Source organism: Leptosomus discolor, chromosome 2 (genome assembly GCF_034619465.1).
Source record: "Leptosomus discolor isolate bLepDis1 chromosome 2, bLepDis1.hap2, whole genome shotgun sequence".
Taxonomy (NCBI): domain Eukaryota; kingdom Metazoa; phylum Chordata; class Aves; order Leptosomiformes; family Leptosomidae; genus Leptosomus; species Leptosomus discolor.
Window position 1 is genome coordinate 98,473,367 of NC_141392.1, and position 21,862 is coordinate 98,495,228.

The window sequence follows — 21,862 nt, forward strand, 5'->3', positions numbered from 1 at the left end:
TCGGGTTTAGGAATTGTAAGTAAATTGAGCAAACATGCCTAAACCCATGCTACAATTCATGTTGCTGATGTGCTAGAGATTGCTAGAGCTGCTCTCTGTCTAGAGAAGATTAGGAAAAAAACAGCCAGAAAGAAGTGGAGGACGCAGAGATACATAGGGTCTTAATGCTTTGTGCAAGGCATTAATTATTGCCACAGGGCTTCTTTTTCTGATATAAGTATAGTCCAACCCCTTACATCTCTCTTCACAAATTTATGTGAAAGAATTGCCAGTATATAATTTCATGTTATTCAACCTATTTCAAAACATTTGTAAAAGCAGAATTTTATTTCTACTTGAGTAATAGCTCCAGAACCAAGTTGTTCAGCATATGCGTCAACCGCATATCAGTGTGTCAAAAATATTCCAATATAGCAGCCTATAGAATTGGCACATCCTATAGGATGTGATTGGCATAGGATACCCCTATAGGGTGTGAAATGATCTCTAAAAAAAATACTAAACCCCATGGTTATTCTTTCTATGTTGAAGGCTAGGAGAACATTGCCAACATACGGAATAGCAAGTAGAATGAGTAGTTAGTGGAGTAAACATGTCAGAGATAACTAATAAAACCTCTGTGATTTAAAGCCAGTTTTGAGGCTATATATACAATGATGTATAGAGATATAATTTTTTTCATATTTCTTTCATGTCTTTCTTACTACAATATTTGTTCGTAAAAAAAATGCAGCATTAAGGTACAACTAGAGCGAGTAAGACCATTCTTGCACATTACAACATACAAAATTTGTATACTAACTGCACTCGTAAACTGTCTGAATGAAATAATTGCATTACTAAGTTATCGGCAAAAAGTTTCACTGCCATTAGTGGACTGAATATTAACCCTGGTGCTTTTTCCCTAAATCAGTTTGTGGTGTAAAGGCCATACAGTTTTCTGTTTATTTGGTGATATTTCTGACTGGCTTTTTTTTTATAACTACTGAGATAGAACTACAAAAGGGATATAAAAGGCAAGAGAATTGTGGATGTGTCTTCTGTAACTAAAATCTTGTGTGTTTTCTTGAAGTTTTTTATTACAATTACAAGAGGGTTTTTTTCCACTATATTATGTAGTAGATTATGACTGAACTGCATATTGTAGCCCCGTTTGAAAACCATGAAAACAGAAGTATTTAACAAAAATGCTGAAAGCCTTTTGACTACAGAGGTGTAATAGTGCTGTTGTGATTGTAATTATGGTTTTCTGTGAAAATAACTTTATAGAAAGCTGAATTAAATAAGACATGTAGAGACTCTTTAGCACTCTACCCATGCATTTTAGCTGTGATCACATACTTGCAACACTTCAAAAACACAACAACAACGAGAATCATCATCTTTTCTTTGGGTAGTTAGTAATTCCATTTGGTAGCTGTAACAATCTTGTTTCTAGCAGTTCCAGTGACATCACTGTTGCCAGTTACATTCAGGAACAGTATTTTCCCTAAGTGTCTATTCTAACTACCCCTTTTGAGAGGAAAGTTGAGAAGACTGACTATCAGATAGCTTCCTGTTAATGTTTACTGTCATAGCTCATGCATCAGACATAACTTGTGGAGGTAGTCAGAGCAGAAACTGGTGAACGTTGTTGCCACTAATTAAAACAACAATGAATTACACTAATTACAATTAAAAAATTTGTCTAGGGAATTATATAGTGTGTTGAACTGAGATGAAACTGGAGTACATGATATTTTTGAGTACACTTTCATTTCAGTGACAATCTTTTTTGCTAGACACCTCATTGGTATGCATTTTTCTATAGACAAAATATTGTAGATACAGTACATATAAGTGCTTTTCTATTTCACTATTTGTGTTTAAAAGCTTGTTCTATTCTCTACAGATTCTTCACTTGAAAAAAAAAAAACACAAAAATAATCTTCCTTGTAATTCTTGGATTGGATTCTCTGAAAGACACAAGCATTGTTTTTCCAAGATTCAATAGAATAACTCAGATTATATACAAATCTTTTAACTTCACTTATTTACCAAAAAAAAAAAAAAAAAAAAAGGCTTTCATGAAATGCCAGGTTATAATTTGGGATGCAAACGCCTTAATTCTTGAGGGAAACAACCAAGAGAAGATAAGGAGAAAATTCCAGCCTTGAGATTCTGATCCCATAAACTAAGAAAGGTAAGACTTCGTCTTACTCTCTAATTTTTTTACTTACCTAGTCTTTTAAATGAAATGTTCAATTGTGTAAAATTCTTTATAGTACTTTGCTTTTTCAACAATTGCAGTTTCTTATAATGTATTTTTAGAACCTGTTAAGGGATGTAACTATACTCTTCCATTTTATCAGGATTATAATTTCATATGCAATCAGTGACATTTAGTATAAGCCTATCATTTGGACTTCTGAACCTCTCTAATGTGGTCCTAAAACACAAGAATGAGAATGCAGCTGAACTGAGGATACAGTTTTTGTGACACGTTATTACATGGAAAACCTATGTTGACCAATGACACACTCAATGAGAGAATTTTTAAAGGTATGTATAAATGCCTATTCTCACACTAAGCACAGCAGCACTTAATAGTCAAGTGCCAGCCTTCATGAACTATTCTTCACAATGTTGAAGCTACTTCAATGCTCTAAACAACAAATGGAGTGTGTTAAGTATACAATGCTTTTACAGTATTTAGGAAAGTAAGTGAGGGAAAGACGAATGGCATTGAGACTCCTTAAGGTAAGGCAGATCTTCAATAAACAACTTCATCTATACTGTCTTGATTTCCAGGCCTGGTGGTGCAGACTGAAGTAGGTACAAACTGCTGAAGATAAGCATGTACCAGATCACACTGGCCCCATCCATATTGCGTGACAGGTGGAGTAGTTCTCCAGTGAGCTATGTATTTGTACAGTCTGGGTTTTTCTAGCATACGCCATGTACATCACTTGAACCTCAGCCCTGAGCTTCAGCTGTACCTGATTTAAGGTTTAATTCAGTTCAGCCTGAATGCAAAATCTTGGCTTAATTTTGTTAGGATTGTTGGTATGAAGGAATAAGTACATGAGCCAAAACCATGGAAGATAAGAAAAGCAGGACACAAAGTGTAATTATTCAGATGGTGATCTCAAACAGAATGCAAGAGGAAAAATTCTGACAAGAGAAGGTATAAAAAAATAAGCCAAAAAAGCAGAGTGGTCAGAAAGATGCAAGGGAGACCAACCTTTCCCCATCTGACTTTCAGTTACTTGAGTCACTTATTGAGTGTTTTAGTGAGCTTTAGTCTTCAGCATCTACTATGTGAACCTGTTAAAGAATATCTTTCTTTCAGAGTCACTCTGTAAGTGTCAAAGGCCACTGGAACATAAGTGACCTAGAGAAGCAGGGATACATGTCAGTCTGCCTAATGTATAACATGTAATGCTGTTAGCACTGTGGTTAACATACTCGATACATGTGGGAAAATTCTGTTAAACCCTTGTTGCAAAAATGTGTGGGCTATTATTCATACTGATGCTTCCGGTGTTTCTGTTCCTGCTGCCACTTCTGTGGCTCTTCTCATACACGTGACAGTACCTGAGGCCCATTACTGTGTTATCCTCATACTTTGAGATGAGTCAGATGAATCTAGCCATCCTGGAGAAGGTTGCAGTCTTCAGGATATGGGAGGTGTTGACCAGAGCATCCAAAGCTGCCAAGAACGTGTTCATTACTTACTTGAGTTTTCCAACACCTTACTTTTACAAAGCAGACAGGTTTGTAAAAGGGCTGTTGTGTACCATGGGCTCAGTTACAGTAAAATTTCTTGAATGTGAAAGACAAAACTTTTTTATAGATCCTTGAGTGGTCCTTAGCACCAGTCACAGACTTTGTGTGACCAATCATCACGTTTAGATTCCCCATTGGCATGGAGGCACTAAATAAGACCGGGATTACCATACACTGACCTGCACGTGGATCTCATGTCTGTGTTGATGGGGAGGGCAGCCGTGCCACTGCTGTTTCTGAGAATGTGAAGGTATGGAATAGGTTGTACTTCTAGAGGGAGTAACATAATGAAACTGATGTTGCTTCTTTTGTTCTATGTGTAGGAGATGGATGGTCTCTACATACCTATGTGCATGGTTATGAGGTGACGACTGTCAGGACTAACTTTTGGCTATGAGACACGTATATTTCCTGACTTTCAGTGAACATTAGTGAGCCAATTTGCATAACAGTTTTTGGATTTATGGGAGTTTTGCTGTCAAGGACTAAGCTGTCAACAAACAGAGAATGGACCCAAAGTCAAACCATTCCCTCAGCCATACTGAAATTTCTTCTTAGAAGCAACTATTTGGTTTGCTCCAGAAGGAAACTCATTGGCAAACTTACATTCATATCCTGCTGTAAAATAGCAAGTAAACCAACAGGACAATGTCATTTTTTTGTTGCCTTTTTGGCACTGAACACAGCCAATTTTATCTTCCACTTTTAAGTGCTCTAACTACTATGTTACTACCTAAGTGGTGGGTTGCATAAGCAGTAATCCTCTTCTTCCTGCATTTTTCAGTGAAGAGTGTATTGATTTCTGTGCTTAGTGGTGAACTTGGTGCTCTAAGCCAAACTACCAGATAGGGCCTTTTAGACAACTTAGATATGGGGAGTAGTTTGTGAATCCTAAATCACCGTCAGCGTGAGAGTGAAGAAGCTTTCACAGTGATCTCACAACTTTACTAAAAATAATTAGTCAGTAACTAAACTATTATCACAGAAAATTGAAATTCATCAGGTTTTAGTTTTTATAAATTTCTAACAGCACATTTCTATGGACTTAACTAACCATCTTCTACAGTATGTTTAAAAATTCCTGGTTTCATCATGTGCCTTTTACTTTGCTGTTATCCTTACTACTATGGAGCTTATTGTGATAGCATCTGTGTTGCAGTTTAAAGGTTAGGATCATGTAGCATGAGGTATCTCACTCCTGGGAGTTTCCACAGTAACTCCGGAGAAGTTGTAACAAAATTATGGTTAAAACAGAGAAAAAATTGGAAGAAATTTTGCCTGACAGCGTTGACTAGGTACTGCATAAGTCTGTAATTCCTACAGACATTGCGTTCAGTTCTGGGCCCCCCAATTCAAGAGGATCAGGGAACTACTGGAGAGAGTCCAGCATAGGGCTACAAAGACGAATAGGGGACTGGAGCATCTCTCTTAATAGGAAAGACTGAGAAACCTGGGTCTGTTCAGCCTGGAGAAGACTGAGAGGGGACCTTATAAATGTCTAAAGGGTGGGTGTCAAGAGGATGGGGCCAGGCTTTTTTCAGTGGTGCCCAGTGATAGGACAAGGGGCAATAGGCACAAACTGGTGCACTGGAAATTCCACTTGAATATGAGGAAAAACTTGTTTGCGTTGGGGGTGACAGAGCACTGGAACAGGCTGCCCAGGGAGTCTGTGGAGTCTCCTTCCCTGGAGATACTCAAAACCCACCTGGATGCAGTCCTGTGTGACCTGTTGTAGGTGAACCTGCTTTAGCAGGGGGGTTGGACTAGATGATCTCCAGAGGTCCTTTCCAACTGCTTGCTATTCTGTGATTCTGTGATAGTGTAAAGCACATATATAAGTACTCTCAAATACTCTCAACTATTGCACAACCTGGTTGTGTGACTGTTACAGTGGTCATAGCAAAAGTGAATCTTAAGGAAGGACCAGAAAATTTAAGTGTGGCTTTAGTGAATCGATTAACTACATAGTGACTATGTGGAAAGAGAGCAGTATCCAAACAAGAATTATTAATGAAGTACAGGAGATAAATTGGCTGTAAAGGCAAGTTTTATTCTTTTGAGATTAGTAGCAAAAATTCCTACTGTTCTTAATGGGAGAAAAATTTAGCCTAGAGCTTATATGACATTCATTAAAATATTCATAAATTGTAATATAAGGTGTAATTGAAATAACTTTCGTATTTCATTGATATGTCAAGGTGACAACTGATAGACTACAGATAGCAAGTTTGAGAGCAGCTTTTTTGTTCTGTTTGACATTTCTGTCCTTGACCCCTTTACAGTTTCTGAGTCATGTAGAACAATCACACCATTTAATTTGCACCTCCGTCAAAAAACTGTAGAAATACAACTGAATGGAGGAAGAAGAAAGACATATTCTACTTTTTCTGGGACTGAAACAAGCAAATGTCACTGGTTTAGAAATCCTCCTTATGCAGGAGTCTGTGCCAGCAGCAAGAGTTTTACCATTCATAATGATTGCATCAAGCTGCACATAACCAGCAGCACTCAGTACAGCGCTGTGACCTGCAGAAAACCATTCCATTTGTAAAAGGTCAAACATTCTTTGCCTTAAGCTTTTGAAATGAAGCAGAGAAAACAATTTCAAGGCTATTTACTACCCAGTTCTCCAACAGCTTTTGTCCTGGCTTCCTGTAAGAGATATTTGCTTTTATAGGCACAATCCTTTAAGTAAATACGATGCTTGTGGCTACAGAAAAGCATTTGATTGTTTTCTTAGAGTCATAAAGCTTTTATCTTGTTTCTAAAATCATAAAATGTGGCTGGCAATGCATTTTTTTTCAGAGTTAATGACTGATGTCCTTTCTATACATTTTAGGTAATCAGATAAGAATACAGATGATCGTAGAATAATGCTAGTAATGTAGAAAAAGATTTATGTTTTTGCTACTGATGTATGATCACTCTCAAAATCAAAAATTATTATTGTCAAGTTCAAATTTTATGTTGCATTTCTAATGCTTTTCTATGCTGCTGACTTTGGGGGAGTATTTGAAAATGAGAAATAAACTCCCTTCAGTGTGGTTTAAACAGAAAACTGCATACATGACCAGTATAATTTTTAAATAAGCAGTTGAGTCCAAAAAGGATTCTAACTTATCAGGTAAAATAAGAATAAAAAATCTACCAAGAAAACACCAAACCCCTAAATGGAAATAATGCCTTATTCACATTCCTGTGGATATTATTACAAGACAAAATGTATTATAGACTATTGTTTTCAAATCTTCTGCCGTCTGCAGTGAACCTAAACTCTAGTGAGCCTTTTCAGTGTATCAGAAAACCATGACACAACCGTTAGACTTTGCCAACAGCAAACAGAGGCATGAAATGATGAGTGTATGTCATAGAAACAGTGTATTAGCAAGAAATACTGGCAAAGTTTGCGCTAATATTGCCCACAATATGCTGTATCCCAGAAGTATACGTCAGTTGCATATGCATCCTGATTCTCCCCTCAAAACTGAAAAAACTTCTAGAGTATCCAGTCAACATTTTACTTTCCAATAATTCCCTTGTTGTTCCTGCTTCTCTCTTTTGAAAACATCCCTAAAGCACCGTCAGGTTTATGACTGCATAAATCTACAAGGAAGGCTTAAATGAAATAATAGTTATCTGCTTCTAAATTAAAACTGTATCATAACACTGGGGGCTGGTATCTATAAACTTGTTAACGCCTATAAGTAGAACATTAAAAGGAAAAAAAAATCTTTCACCAGCATGATGTATATGACACAATAATGGTGTTAATAAAGGACTTCAGTGTAAAAATGAGAAAAAAAATAAAGAATAATGAACTTTGAATTAAGCTGTTTATTTGTGTGTAGTTTGTAGCTATGTTCATAATACTTAGGAACATTACTGAAATTAAATTCAACAACTGTTTCTAACAATTAGTGCAAAACAATTACCCAGTTTATTGATGAGATACCCTCTGGCTAAGGGTGCAGATTAGGAAGGAAACAGAATGAATGAATACGGCTCCAGACATAGCCTTAAAAAAGCTAACCAGTAAACTTGAACTTGGGAAGAATCATAGGTGAGTAGATTTCAGGACACTCACTAATAACTGCTTCCCCATTCTGGTGCCTCGATGCAATGGTGGTGTAAAATAATGTTTTACATTGAATATACACCACACTTTTGGTACATGTCTGATCTTCTTGGTTCAACATTAATCTATGCAATTTTTCAATTTCTTCATGCCAGCATTTTCTGATAGAAATGTGTTCCATTTAGGAGTTTCCAATAGTTTCTGTTCAAAAAGGTATTCAGAACTTCAAAGATCATCTAGACTGTGGTTTGCTTACACATCCAGGATAACCATGAAGAGTGCATTCTGGTTTTGAATCATTACAATATGTGCATATGGATTTTCTCAACTTGATTATAAACTCTAGCTTACATAAGTTTTTTATGATAAAGGTGAATTAATCATCCCTTTTCCCTGGTTTCACCCTGAGCTCAGAAGTTTAATTAATTCTAGCTCAAAAAGATCACACATTTAAAAGAATGGATATTAATAGGACACTGAAACTTGACTTTACAGGAACTAGTGTTGTACAGAATATTCTTCTGAATTCTTTTCATTATTACATCATTTCATCATGCTTCATGACTACTAAGATTCTTTTGCTACCAATTAAGTAAAAAAATGCAGTATTATCCTGTTCCATGATCCTGCAGTCTGAATTCTCTTATAATCACCATGCTTTGTGTCACTTTGAGTGCTGATACTGCCTTTGTTCATTGCAAAAGCCATCTGACTAGGGCTAATGTAGACTTTAAATTGCTGACCATCAGGTCCTTTGTTCAGGATTGCCTAAAAAAGGCATAATTCAGTGGAATTCTCTCTTTCCTGTACTGACAATTCAATGCTGTCATGTTAACATTTCAATTCCATACAACAATAAAGTTCAAACTATTTAGATTAGTTTTAATACCAAACTATTTTAATTTTGACAACTTTTGAGATGCCTATTCATCTTCATTTATGAAATCATACGAACTATGTCTAGATTGAATAACTAAAATAGCCTCAAGCAAATGGTAGGAACAATACCCTCTTCCTTTTTAAGATTTTCTGCTAGCATCTTTTGGACACAGATATTGAAATCAAACAAAATTATTCTTATTGTTGGAGAATCTGGGGACTCCATGTGTGCAATAAAAGAAACATAATTTCATAAAATCATAGAATGGTTTGGGTTGGAAGGGACCTTAAAGACCATCTAGTTCCAACCCCCTGCCATGGGCAGGGACACCTTCCACTAGACCAGGTTGCTCAAAGCCCCATCAAGTGGCCTTGAGCACTTCCAGGGAGAGGGCAGCCACAGGTTCTCTGGGCAACCTGTTCCAGTGTCTCACCACGTTCACAGGAAAAAACTTCTTCCTTACATCTAATCTAAATTACACTCTTTCAGTTTGAAACCGTTATCCCTCGTCCTATCACTACTCTCCCTGATAAAGAGTCCCTCTGCAGCTTTCCCGTAGCCCCCTTTAAGTACTGGAAGGCCACTATAAAGTCTCCCTGGAGCCTTCAGCCCTTACCATTAACTTACTCTGATTCAGTCTTCAATCTACAGCTTTGTTTACTCATGTTTTCCATATTGTATGTGTTTTTCTTTGCTTTATTTTCTCTTCTCCTGTCTTTTCTTTCCACGGTAAATAGCAGATGATTAATTTGTAACATTCTCTCACTTAGAATAGCCTCTTTGTGTTTAATTGATTCTCTGACTTTTTAAAGTGTTGCCTTTCAAGATTTCTGTCTGTTTTCTCTTGCCTGAATCCTTCCTAATCTTTCTGAGTAAAATAAAAGCTTCTCTGCACTTAATTTTCTTGTGTTCAAACATTACCTTCAAAACCTGACAATGTTTGCTGCTGTCTTTGCGAGTGCATTCCATTTTTCTTCCACAGACAGCATTCACATATAAAGCAGTATGTTAGATCACTTTGTTGTATCATCTTGCAGAAGCTATTTTTCCCAATCAAAATTCATTCAGCATTTCCAGTTAGAGAAAGGGAAAGATTACATTGCTTTGTACCACTTGTTAATGCAAATGAAAAGCACCAAATTCTTGAAGAAAATTTTCAAGATGACCTAGTAGAAGAAAATACAATCTAGGATTTTGTACAGTATTTCTTTCCAGAGAGAAGGCTCCTGCAAGCCTTCTTAATAATCTGTATAAAATGCAATAAGGAAATAAGTAGAGTTACTATTTTGTCTGAATTTTTGGGCATGATATTCTGCTGCTTCATGCATGCTGAAGAGATCAACCCAGGTAGAAAATTCCCACTCTGTATTTTAAGTGAGTAATTCCCAGATATTATTTTGTATATCATGTCACATATATATGTATATAGTGAGGCTTTCTTTTAACTATCAGCCCAGTAAAAGAGCTTCAGCAGCCCATACAACAACACTATGGAAAGATAAAAGGTATATTTATTACTAACATTTTTAACAACTGTTACTGCATGATTGCCCTTAGGATCCTGATGTCCACGTTACCTGTTACAAGGGGTTTATCTTGTATGTTTTTCTATTAAGCCACTACAAGTTGAGTAAACAAGTTAAAATCTAAAATACATTGGAAACTGACAAAAGAATCTGTCAGTGTCATCGAAGCACCTTTTGTGTATACAGCAGAAAAATAATCCAACTTGTCATTATTGTCCAGTGAGAGCAAAATAGATCTGTGACTTAATGTGGGAAAAAAAGGATCCTCAAGGTGCAAAATTCAAGTCCTGATATCGAATATGCAAAAATTCAGCGTTACATATCAACCTCAAATTATCTAACAAAATACAAAACAAGCAATCACATATCAAGGAAGACTGGACTAGTAAATCTGAGATAGTCGTGTTGTCCATAAGAAGTGGATGAACTAATAATTCTTTAAATAAATTAGTAGCATAGTGTTCTAAATCAGAACTATTTTGTTTCTGATTTATTTTTTATTTGTTTGAGATTTTCTGATGTTTTCTTTGTCATTTGAAATAATAGAATTGTTAGAAGGTCTGGCACAAAGAACACAGCTTTTCTCCCTGTTGTTTACGGGGAGATACCTTTCAAGATCACTGAAAGGTGCCAAAAATACTTGATGCCAAAAAGTGTGATATAATTCTTTTTCCTTGCTATAGGAGGGTTCTAAAAATTCCTGCAAATCAGGCTTTCTATTCTGCTTCACTGCTCTGTGTGGCCTCAGATTAATCTACAAAGTGTCAATAAATCATAAACTCTTTTATTCATGCTCAAAGTGCATTCAATCAATTTTACCCACTGCTGAGCTTCTGGTATTATCAAATGTCTATCTATCTTTGTGCATTTACTAAATAATTTAGGAATATGATATTGACTGATTATACATTATTTTGAAGCACGAGAATCTACAGTTATAATAAAATTTCTCAAGCTGACAAAAACTCCTTCAGTTGTTGGTGGGAAGATATGACTAACACGTTCCTTAACAAGGTACAAAAGATAACTTTTAGATAGAAAAGCTCTATCTGTGCAAAAAGTGTTAGCATGTTTCTGTGTTATACCAAAGCTCTAATCTGCATCTCATCTTCCTACTCTAAGATTTCCGACTAGCCTGTTAGTATTCGCACAAAAGAGGCAGAAAAGCCTTTTGTAGGGACTATCACTTTGAGTCTTTCAATGAATAGATGGCAGAGGAATAAGAAAGATGCACACTGGGGAGATACAAAAGATAATGGGCTTGAGATTTGGCTGAGGTGTGCTGGCATAGTCCAAAGGAGGAGGATGGGCCTACACCTACTGAGGAGTCTATCTATTCTATATATTTTTCTATGCAGCCTTTCACATCGGTCACATAATAGGTAATCTCAATAAAATGTGATCTGTAATTTTTTCTCATCCTACAAAGAATTTAAGTGTTCAGTGGCATTAGAAGGGAGTATTTTTATTAGTGTGCACGTATAAGAGAATAAGAGGTTGACAAAATGCTTTTATCAGTTATGGTGGAAGGTGCTGAAGATTGTTCTTGCAGGACTTCATAACCTCAGATATTATTTCCTACAAACTGATGACTAGTATACCTAGGTGATAAAGTACTACCATATTTCAGTGGGAACACAGTAAATGTAAGTATCATGAAAGTCGAGTCATTGTTTTAGCTATTCCCTCAGCTGTTTTTCTGAAGAAATGAAATGATGTCTGACCTTGTCCTGCAAAAAAATAGGCACAGGTACTTACCCTCAGGCCATGGATATTGATCGGACAAAAGAACCTAAGGTATGCTAAAGGGAAGTTGAACACTTTCTGTTTAATCCTTCCTATCAGCTGAATTTGGCAGTTCTCTGTTTTGTATTAAAGCTTTTTAGGGTAGCACCCTGAAGAGCTTCTTTTTCTTATTGATTCTACAATTCTTCTTAGATTATATCCAGGTACCCAGCAAACAGCTGGAAAATTAAAACAGTGCCCTGAGGCAGGGCAGCCCAACATAAATCCTGACTTGAACATTCAAACTGAAGGGCTGTGGGTATAATGCATTTGAAATTAGAAATTTGAAATCTGATTTGAAATTAGGTTTATGGTGCCTATACAAACTTAATTCTTACTCTACAGTCACATGTATAACTAATTGTGTCTATATTACTTTCAAATTCATTGGTAGCGTAAGTTGAAAAATGTTCAGTGGAATGGGCAGAGCTAGCAGGCATAAATCACAGAATCACAGAATCACAGAATGGCAGGGGTTGGAAGGGACCTCTGGAGATCATCTAGTCCAACCCTCCTGCCAAAGCAGGGTTGCTTAGAGCAGGTTGCATAGGACCATGTCCAGGTGGGTTTTAATATCTCCAGGAAAGGAGACTCCATAACCTCTCTGAGCAGCCTGTTCCAGTGCTCTGCCACCCTCAAAATCTAGAAGTTTTTCCTCATGTTCAAGCGGAACTTCCTGTGCTCCAATTTGTGCCCATTGCCCCTTGTCCTATCACTGGGCACCACTGAAAAAAGCCTGGCCCCATTCTATCCCCCCCCATAAAGAAGGGACAGAGAAAGTTGAGGTGTCAATTGAAATCTTCTTTAGAGTAAGGACAATATAATACACTTACAACTCAGAAAAGTGGAAACAATTTTGATAAAGAATGAAGATAGACAAAAAACATGTAAGAGACACAGGAATTTGTGTGTGTCTATGTTCATATAGTTCATAGGAACAGATTATGTTTTCTTTTCCTCAACACAGGAAATAGCTGAATTCTGTAATGAGGTTTTATTTTACTAAGACTTCATTATATTTTCAAGACATGATACTACAGGACATTTATTAGCACATTATGAAGCATTATAAATAATTGAAACTAAGCTGAAACTAAATGCTTGTAATTCAATGTTATTATTTTTTTTCCTCACTCAATAGTCCACAAAATTCAAAAGTTTTCATTAAATGTGGAACTCACTGTGCCAATGAGTGTGTGTCCTGACACTCCTTCACTGAGCTGGCACGCCTGGCTTTGCCAGCTTGGGGCAATGACTTCTGGTGCCTCGCAAGAAGCACTCCCTCCTGCATACGCTGTTTCCCTGAAGTCTCTCCTCCACACTTGCCTCCGCAGTGACAGAGTAACTCAAGGAGAGGTTACCTGGTGCAGTTTAGCCTTTGAATGATGCAGTTCTGATGGGCAAAGTGGCATGCGTTTTGGAAATCCTAAATGCAGGGAGAAGAATTGAAGGGATGTCCTGTGACATGACCTTTAGAATGGGTGACCCTTAGTAAGTTCTGATCACTGCAATTGACACAAAAATGCTATGAAGATGGTGCAAATACCAAAAATACTGCCCCAACTGTTCTCCCTTGTGTCACTGTCCCATTCCACACTAATTATTAGAAGGGAGAAGTTTTTTATATTTTGATGTTCAAGAAGCCATCTTTACCAGAAAGACAGTAACTTGTGTATCGTCCTGATACTCAGACTGATTCAGACAATGCTGAATTTAGTTTAGAGAGTCAATCAATATTTTGTATAATGTGGTGTGCTGCTTTTAGTTTTGATAAGCAAAGAATTGCCTTCTGAATCACTTCTTAGGCACTGAGTATAAAACCATCATACCATTTATTGTTTCAGTTTGATAAGCAACTGTGCTTGAACTGGTCATTGATTAAGCAGATCTTTTGTCTCAGATTACAATAGAAACTGGATTGTTGCTCCCTTAAAACAGTAGCAGCACCAATGTAATCAGCTCTTTAATTCCTGTAAATTCCCATATGATTTGGTATCCAAGACAAAGACAACCGTGAATGTATTTGCTAGTGTTTTAAATTAGTATATTTCTGTTGTTGTATATGCTGTGAAAACTCCTAATTCTGTGATATTGCAAGACCACTTACCAGGTAAGAGTTCTGCTTTCTCAAGTGTTATACCTGCAAGCCACCTGAAAATTAAAGTCATTGTAGAGAAAATGTACTATAAATTTATAACATCCTATTACTGTCCCATAGGCACACATATCAATGTGTTTCCCATACTTGAAAACATATTTACAGTATAAGTCCAAAAGATTAAAATCTTCTGTATCCACCAGTGTATATAAATTATTCTTGTTATTTCTGTTATATGTAATTACACTTTTATTTTCAACTGCATTCAGTAATGAAGTATTTAATCAATGCTATTAGAAATACATTAATTGTAATGAGAATTTAACTGTCTACAAATATTTATTTGACAAAAAAAGGAACACTAGCTTTTGATTGGTGTGTAACCTGAAAAGCTCATTGATGCTGGTGATAGTTTGGAATAGTAGGTGTCATTTTAGGTTAAGGTAGAAACCTTTTATTTTTACATTTTTATTAGAGGTGTTTACATAAAAACAAGTTCTATGTTTTAATTCTTGCAAATTCAACTGTTTCTGGTACTTTTTTCATAACCCAACTCATGGTTGTCTCTGGTATCAAAATTAGTTGCTGTGAAAATGATTATCAAATCAAAAAAGAGGATTATGACCTCAGGTGAGGAATAATCGAGAGGAGCAGATGAACTTTTACAGCTCTGAGATACCATCAGGTGGGCACAAGAAAGCTTTGGAAAATGCCTTTATATGTTTTTAGGATGATAAGGTTTAATTAAAGATCCATCAATCTGTTCGTTTTCTCCTGGAAAGGATGATTATCTTCAGGTGTTCCACAAATACAGTGTAAAAGCCCCCAGAAGGATAGAAGCTTAAGGAAAAACATTTTAAAAGAGACAGATAGAAGGAATAATAATTTCTGCCAGAAAGCACTATATGAGGAAATTTTTACACAATGTAAATCAAATACTGTTCTTACTGGAGTGGTACATGTGCTTGACATTCTGCAGCTGTTTGATCATTAGGGATCCTGAGTACAAATTTTTGTGTATCTATCTGCAATGTAAATCAAACATCCAAAGGACAACTGAAGTGGCCAAGACTTTGGATGAATTCCGAACACTGACTGAAGAATCTTGGAGCAATGAAGATTATGAAGACACAGAAATATATTCTGCGCTGCAAGGAATACCATGTTTTTCTTATATTGCTTATCACATGGAAGAAATGAAATTTTTTTATTCCCTTCCTAGCATGCTGAAATTTCACTGTTCAAGAACTATTTATGTCTGTCTGTGCAGTCGTTATCAGGCACTCAGGGGCCTGGAGCATCTTAACTGTTTCCAGTGTTTGTTTCTCTCAATGGCATATTAAGAACCTTTCAAATTACGAATTAAAGTACTCAATTGTGAAAGGGCTAAAAATGGTGCAATAATGAACACTCAAGAGTTGGGAACAGAGGAATGAAGTTGAGCCTGAGAAGAAGAGTGGGATGTGAGGGAGGTGGTTCATGGGTTTTTTTAAATTTGTTTCTCACCATCCTACTGTTTTGGGGTTTTTTTGATTTGCAATAAATTAAATTAATTTTCCCCAAGTCAAGTTTATTTTGCCTATGACGATAACTAGTAAGTGATCTCCATGTCTTTATCCTGATTCAGGAGCTTTTGCACCTTATTTTCTCCTCCTGTGTTGCTGAGGAGGCGGAGTGAGTGAGCAGCTGGGTAGGTAACTGGCAGCAAGCCAAGGTCAACCTACCACGTTCAGGTATTTAGCCTGAAAAAAATAGATACTGCTTACACATCATGGATCACTAGGATATTGTATGACTCTTCCATGGGTCTCACTACAGACTGACACACCTGTTTGTTTGATTTTTTTCACCTCTGACTCATTTAGAGAGCACAAGGGATGTTCAACAATGACTACATACTGCCATATCTGAAACCATTTGGCTCCTCTGAGAGGGAAAGAAGGTAAGAGGGAGAAAGGGAATAAGCAAGAGAGAGGAAGAGATAAAGAAAGAGAGGAGCTGGCTGTGGCTCCCTTTCCTGTGCGGATTGGTGGTGGGATCCTCTTGCCTAAACCTTGACATCTGATGCCATTCGAGATCACCCATTACTCCTATATTAGTGCATCTGGCCTCTGACCACTAGTCCAGAAAAGGACACTTGCCTCCTTTCTGCCACCCTTGCTCAGCTATTCTGAACATCTTGTGTAATCCCAAATGGCCCTGGGCACACACACGTATTCAATCAAATCATGACCCTGCTCTTTCTTGACTCTAATGGGAGTGTAGGCACATAGTACAAATTTCTGTATCTTAACCTCCGACAGAATTCCACTCCTAAGTATAGCTACATTAGTCTTAGAATGAATTCTGCTTTCATAAATCTACTTATAGCTTTCTGGACACCGGCCAGATTTGATCTAGAAACTGTTTAGCTGCATTACCAAGGCACTAAATCTCCTAAATTCCAGCTGGGGAAATGGATTGTTTCCCTACTGTTACTCTCATCCTTTTCTTCCTTTTCACTTGTGTGGCTATAACCATTGCTGCAAATAGCTGTCTTGGCTCAGGGTCAGGAAAACACAGCAAATTAGATTCACACATAGCACTTACTACGCATAAGTAGCATCAGTATACATGTGCTCATTAACAAAATTGAAAGAGAAAATGTTTTGATTCTGACACTGAGGTGCAATGGAACAAAAACCAGGGCATCCCTTGTTATAGCAGACCGTCACTTGTGTTAAGACAATTTTTTTGCAAAAAACAATAAAAGCTAAGCAATGGAAATAATTTCTCAGTGTATCCACTGAAATCCTGTTTTCATAATTATAAACTTACACTTCAAACAATCTATTTTTAACAAGGTAGTTCAACAGAAAAATTATCTATTAATTTTAAAAAATGAAATAGAATGCCTCATCTCATAATAAATTAGATGTTCTGTATCTTTTGAAGAAAGAATTAGGAATATAAATAAAAATATTATGTCTAGGATTGACAGAAAAGTTAATATGTTTCTAAAAATATACCATGTAGATACATGCAATGGAATCTATATATGTAGAGAGCCATGATATGGCAGGTGCCATCCTTCTTTCCTACCCATCAGTTCAGCTTTTGGTTTGTATTAGAAGTTATGTCTGTGTACCTTGCTGAGGAAAAAAAAAAAAAAAAAAATAAATCCCTGCTTTTTTGTTGCTGTTTCCTCACATTTAAAAAGGATTTAGTTAAATGATATTTTTTCGATTACCTGTATCATCAGTAGAATTGTACATAAATTGTAATTTACAAGGCTGTTTGGTTATACACCAGAAACAAGAGCATAGCTTAGGACATGCTGAGGCCAATCGCAGAAGAAAATGGTGTTGTATAACTGCAGAAGAAGGTGTAATTTGTCTTCAGATCTTCTATGATGGAGTTATATCACAAGAAAGATTGAGATCACAAAGCTTTTGTTATCTCTGATTGATTTTTCTAAGCTTGCTGTTAGTGGGAAATAAGCATTTTGGGCAGATTTAGACTCACCACAATACCACTTTTACAATCAGTTTTCTGAACATATCTATGCTATAACCCTTCACACAACTATTTTTTAACTGTAATATCCCAGCTAAGAGGGACGCTCAACAAAACACGCTGACGTGACACTATCTTACATGTCCATTTGAAAATTAGCTTAATATTGGAATTATGTTTGCAGCCTCTTCAGTTTCCTTCTACTGCCCTGTCAGTGGTCCTGCTAAGCTTATTTAAGGACAATAAATGGACTTAACCAATATGTGTCAAATTATTCACATGATTGCAGAACTTCCTTTCTTCCTCCTTAAGCAGTATGAGATAAAGGCTGTCATGTGCTGAGGCAATACTGACATAAAATTTTGAAGTAACTAAGGTTGCAAAAAAGTATATTTATAAGTAACCCTAAAGTTAAGGTTGTACTCATCATCATTCTCAAAAACAACTTCTGAGCTTTCAACTCTGAGGAGTTCAGCCAAACTTTCCTCAAGGTACATGAAGAGTATGGGAAGGTAGATAGAGAGGCAGCTGTAGGACGGAACTGAGGAGCTCTACTATCCTGGGTCACGTAGCTGTCCTGGAGCAGCTGAGGAGCTGGGACCTTGATTTCTGAGGGTGTAAAGGAGGTGGGTGTAGTTCAGAACTTGTGCTTAATCTCCTATTGCTGCAGCTGCACTTCTACCAGTGCTGTTTAAAACTAGCATAGGCAAGTCCATATACACATAGATGTGTAAATGTGTAAGCAACCAAAAGCATCTGGAAATTTTCAGGACATTAATAAAATCCTCTTATTATTTAGATGTCTCTTAATAATAACATTCTAGTCCATTTTCCAGCATGTTCCCCATTGTCAGAAACTTGTTTCTCTTTGACTCACAGTTATTCTTATGATGGTGTTGTGTGGAAAGTAATTTAATTGCAAACCATTCAATATTTGTGAAGATAGCCGGAAAGGTGCTAGCATACAACTTCATTGAAGAATATTCGTGCCTGTTCTCTGTTAATTTGTAATTTTCCTTAAAAAAAGCCCAATCAACAAAACCTCTAGGTTATTGTGAAAAAAAATTAGGAACTATTTAGGAACTGAACTGTGTTCCAGTTTGGAAATTCCAAAACCTGCGATATTATACTTCTCACTCTTAAATATGTCCTTTGGTCTCAGTACTTTAAGTTTAGGGATGAATGTGAATTCAACTGCAAAGAATTGTCTTGAATGTATAGACATGTAACTGAAACTTTGACACCTGTTCCTTCATGCTGAAGTGATTGTGAGGAGAGGAGAGGAGAGGAGAGGAGAGGAGAGGAGAGGAGAGGAGAGGAGAGGAGAGGAGAGGAGAGGAGAGGAGAGGAGAGGAGAGGAGAGGAGAGGAGAGGAGAGGAGAGGAGAGGAGAGGAGAGGAGAGGAGAGGAGAGGAGAGGAGAGGAGAGGAGAGGAGAGGGGAATGGAATTGTCATTTCTTCCTTTTGCATATTTTCCCTTTTACTTTCCTGTAATATCAGATATACCTTCCATTCAAATATAGACATTTTGATTTCTTTGGATGTACATATGAGTTGTGCATTTAAGCCCAAGAGTAGACTGTGGCCTTAATTACCAATTTCAGATCTCTAATTTTATTCTTGACTTTTTATCTTACCTTAGAATCCATCACACCAAATCTAATACTTGGGTAAAACTTATGCCAATATATTCGTTTTGCTCTCATAACAATTGAGCCTTTGCTCTCAGTGTTTTATGATCCATTAAGTCTGTTATTAAATGTGACCTTATAGCTTTATTTGGAGGCTCTTTTCCTATTTTTAATAACTGTATTCTATTCTTTGTTCCCCTAAGAAATTGAATGTTCCTATTACTATCCTTTTGCTACTAGACAACTTATAATATTTTGACAACTTCTGTACCTATTCCTGATCTTTCTTTATAAAAATGCATGATTTTACCAAATAAATCATTGTGACATAATCAGAGTGTGTTGTCCTATAAAAAGAACAGAGCACTTCCTGAAGATTTCTAGCATTCTTCCTTTCCTAGAAGATTTTGTCTTTACCATTTTTGCAATTACCATTTTGACTTTTTGGTTTAGATCATTGGATTAGAGCAAAATATTTTTAGAACCTAGAAGTCATCCATCTCTGAGCTGTTATACTCTAATTAGAAATACAGTTTAGGAGTTCATCCAGCCGTCAGAAACAAAATACAATGAGCAAAACTGAGAGTTACCATCACATTACAAGACTAGAAACGGTTAAGATATTCTATTCTGCTTAACTACTGTACAGCAATGAGTAAATAATAAATACTTTGGAAGTAACAGTGCAGTTATCATTCATACAAAACAAGTATAAGGAAAAGCTGTTTGCATAACTCGTATATGTAACGTAATTACCAACCATATAAAGGAATATTGCAAGTTGGCATGGATAAAATTAAAAGGACTGAAAACTATGTGTTTCAATTAACAATACATATAAAAAGTAATAAGGAAAACTTTAAGAATATATTGGAACAAAGAAAGGAGGGAAAGGAAAGGAAAGGAAAGGAAAGGAAAGGAAAGGAAAGGAAAGGAAAGGAAAGGAAAGGAAAGGAAAGGAAAGGAAAGGAAAGGAAAGGAAAGGAAAGGAAAGGAAAGGAAAGGAAAGGAAAGGAAAGGAAAGGAAAGGAAAGGAAAGGAAAGGAAAGGAAAGGAAAGGAAAGGAAAGGAAAGGAAAGGAAAGGAAAGGAAAGGAAAGGAAAGGAAAGGAAAGGAAAGGAAAGGAAAGGAAAGGAAAGGAAAGGAAAGATGCATAACAAAGAAGGTAATGAATGATACAAAAGAAGAATTTTCTTTTTGGTTTAGTCTTTCTAGGAAAAGTGAACTGTAATCAGATTCACTCAGTTAAATTAAAAATTGAGTAGAAATTTAAGGAAAAGTCCAGAAATAAGAGTTTAAATAATATTAAGAAAACACAGAAGCACGCAAGTTCAGAGAGCCTGATGAATGTGTCTGATAAACTAACCAAAGCACTCTTTAAACTATCAAAGTTTATCTTTAAAATTTCTCTGAGAAATCCCTGGGCTGACAAAGATAAAACACATCTAAAAAGGTAAAAAAGGCATCTTGAGGAATTCTGGATAAATCAGTGTATTTCAAGTGCCTCGAAGTATTCTTAAACCAATGAGAAAACATTTATAGAAAACAAAATGTAAATGAAGTGACAGTAAAAAAGAAAATATATGCTTTTCTGAATCATGACAAATTAGTCTAAATTCATTCTTTGACATAAAGGGAACAGGAAGTAGATATTATATAGACAGAAACAGAATCCTTTTGATTATTTTGGCACTATTCTATATGACATCACAGTAAAAAGGTGCTGAAAACTTGGAAAATTTGGAAACACATTAAATTGTTATTTACTGGGTATAACTCATGCAAATTAATCTTATCTCATTGAAGAAACTGGACTGGGTGATTTCTGAGGGCTTGATGAGCCCTGTACCTCTTGGTTTGTCCCCTACAGTCAGCTACTCTTCATGCTGCATTGTGTGGCAAAGGAATAATAGTGGAATTCCGGCACTTTTGCGCTGCCACGTGACCACATTGAGTCAGGCCAATTTCTTCCCCATATTTCTGGAATCTACAGACTACTGGCTACAATCTGAAAAAATTACTATGATTTACACAGATATGCTTGCAAATAGGCTTGGATCCTGCTTGCTAGATTGTCAAAGTGGAATTGAATTTAGTGCATGTCAAATATTGGATTCAAGATCTTGGCAGTTTTGGCCGTGTTGAATATTATGTTGCCAGGACCATTTTTTTTTCAGTATCTAATATAAAACAGCTAATATAAACCTAATTTATCCACTAAATTGCATGTAACTGAAGCCGGGTTCATTAAAATAAGTTGTAGTCATATCTTTAGGTACACAGTAAATATATTAAAAAAAAAAGCCTGACAAGCATAGTATTCACAAATGTTCACGAATGCCTCACAAGCATTGTTTCCATACCTTTCTTTTCATGGAAATGAGTTTTTTTCCCTGGACATTTTGTCTAAGTTTGCACACATATGAAATTACCTTAGTTCTAAAATCAGACCTATAGAAAAAAATATTCACTATAAAAATATGGATTTAGTTAAAACTATGAGGTAATTAAACTAGAGGATGAGTAGAAACAAGGGAGATAAAGCAGCACACATTATAAAACCCCACACTTTCAAATGCAAGTCTACTGAACAAAAATTGTTAA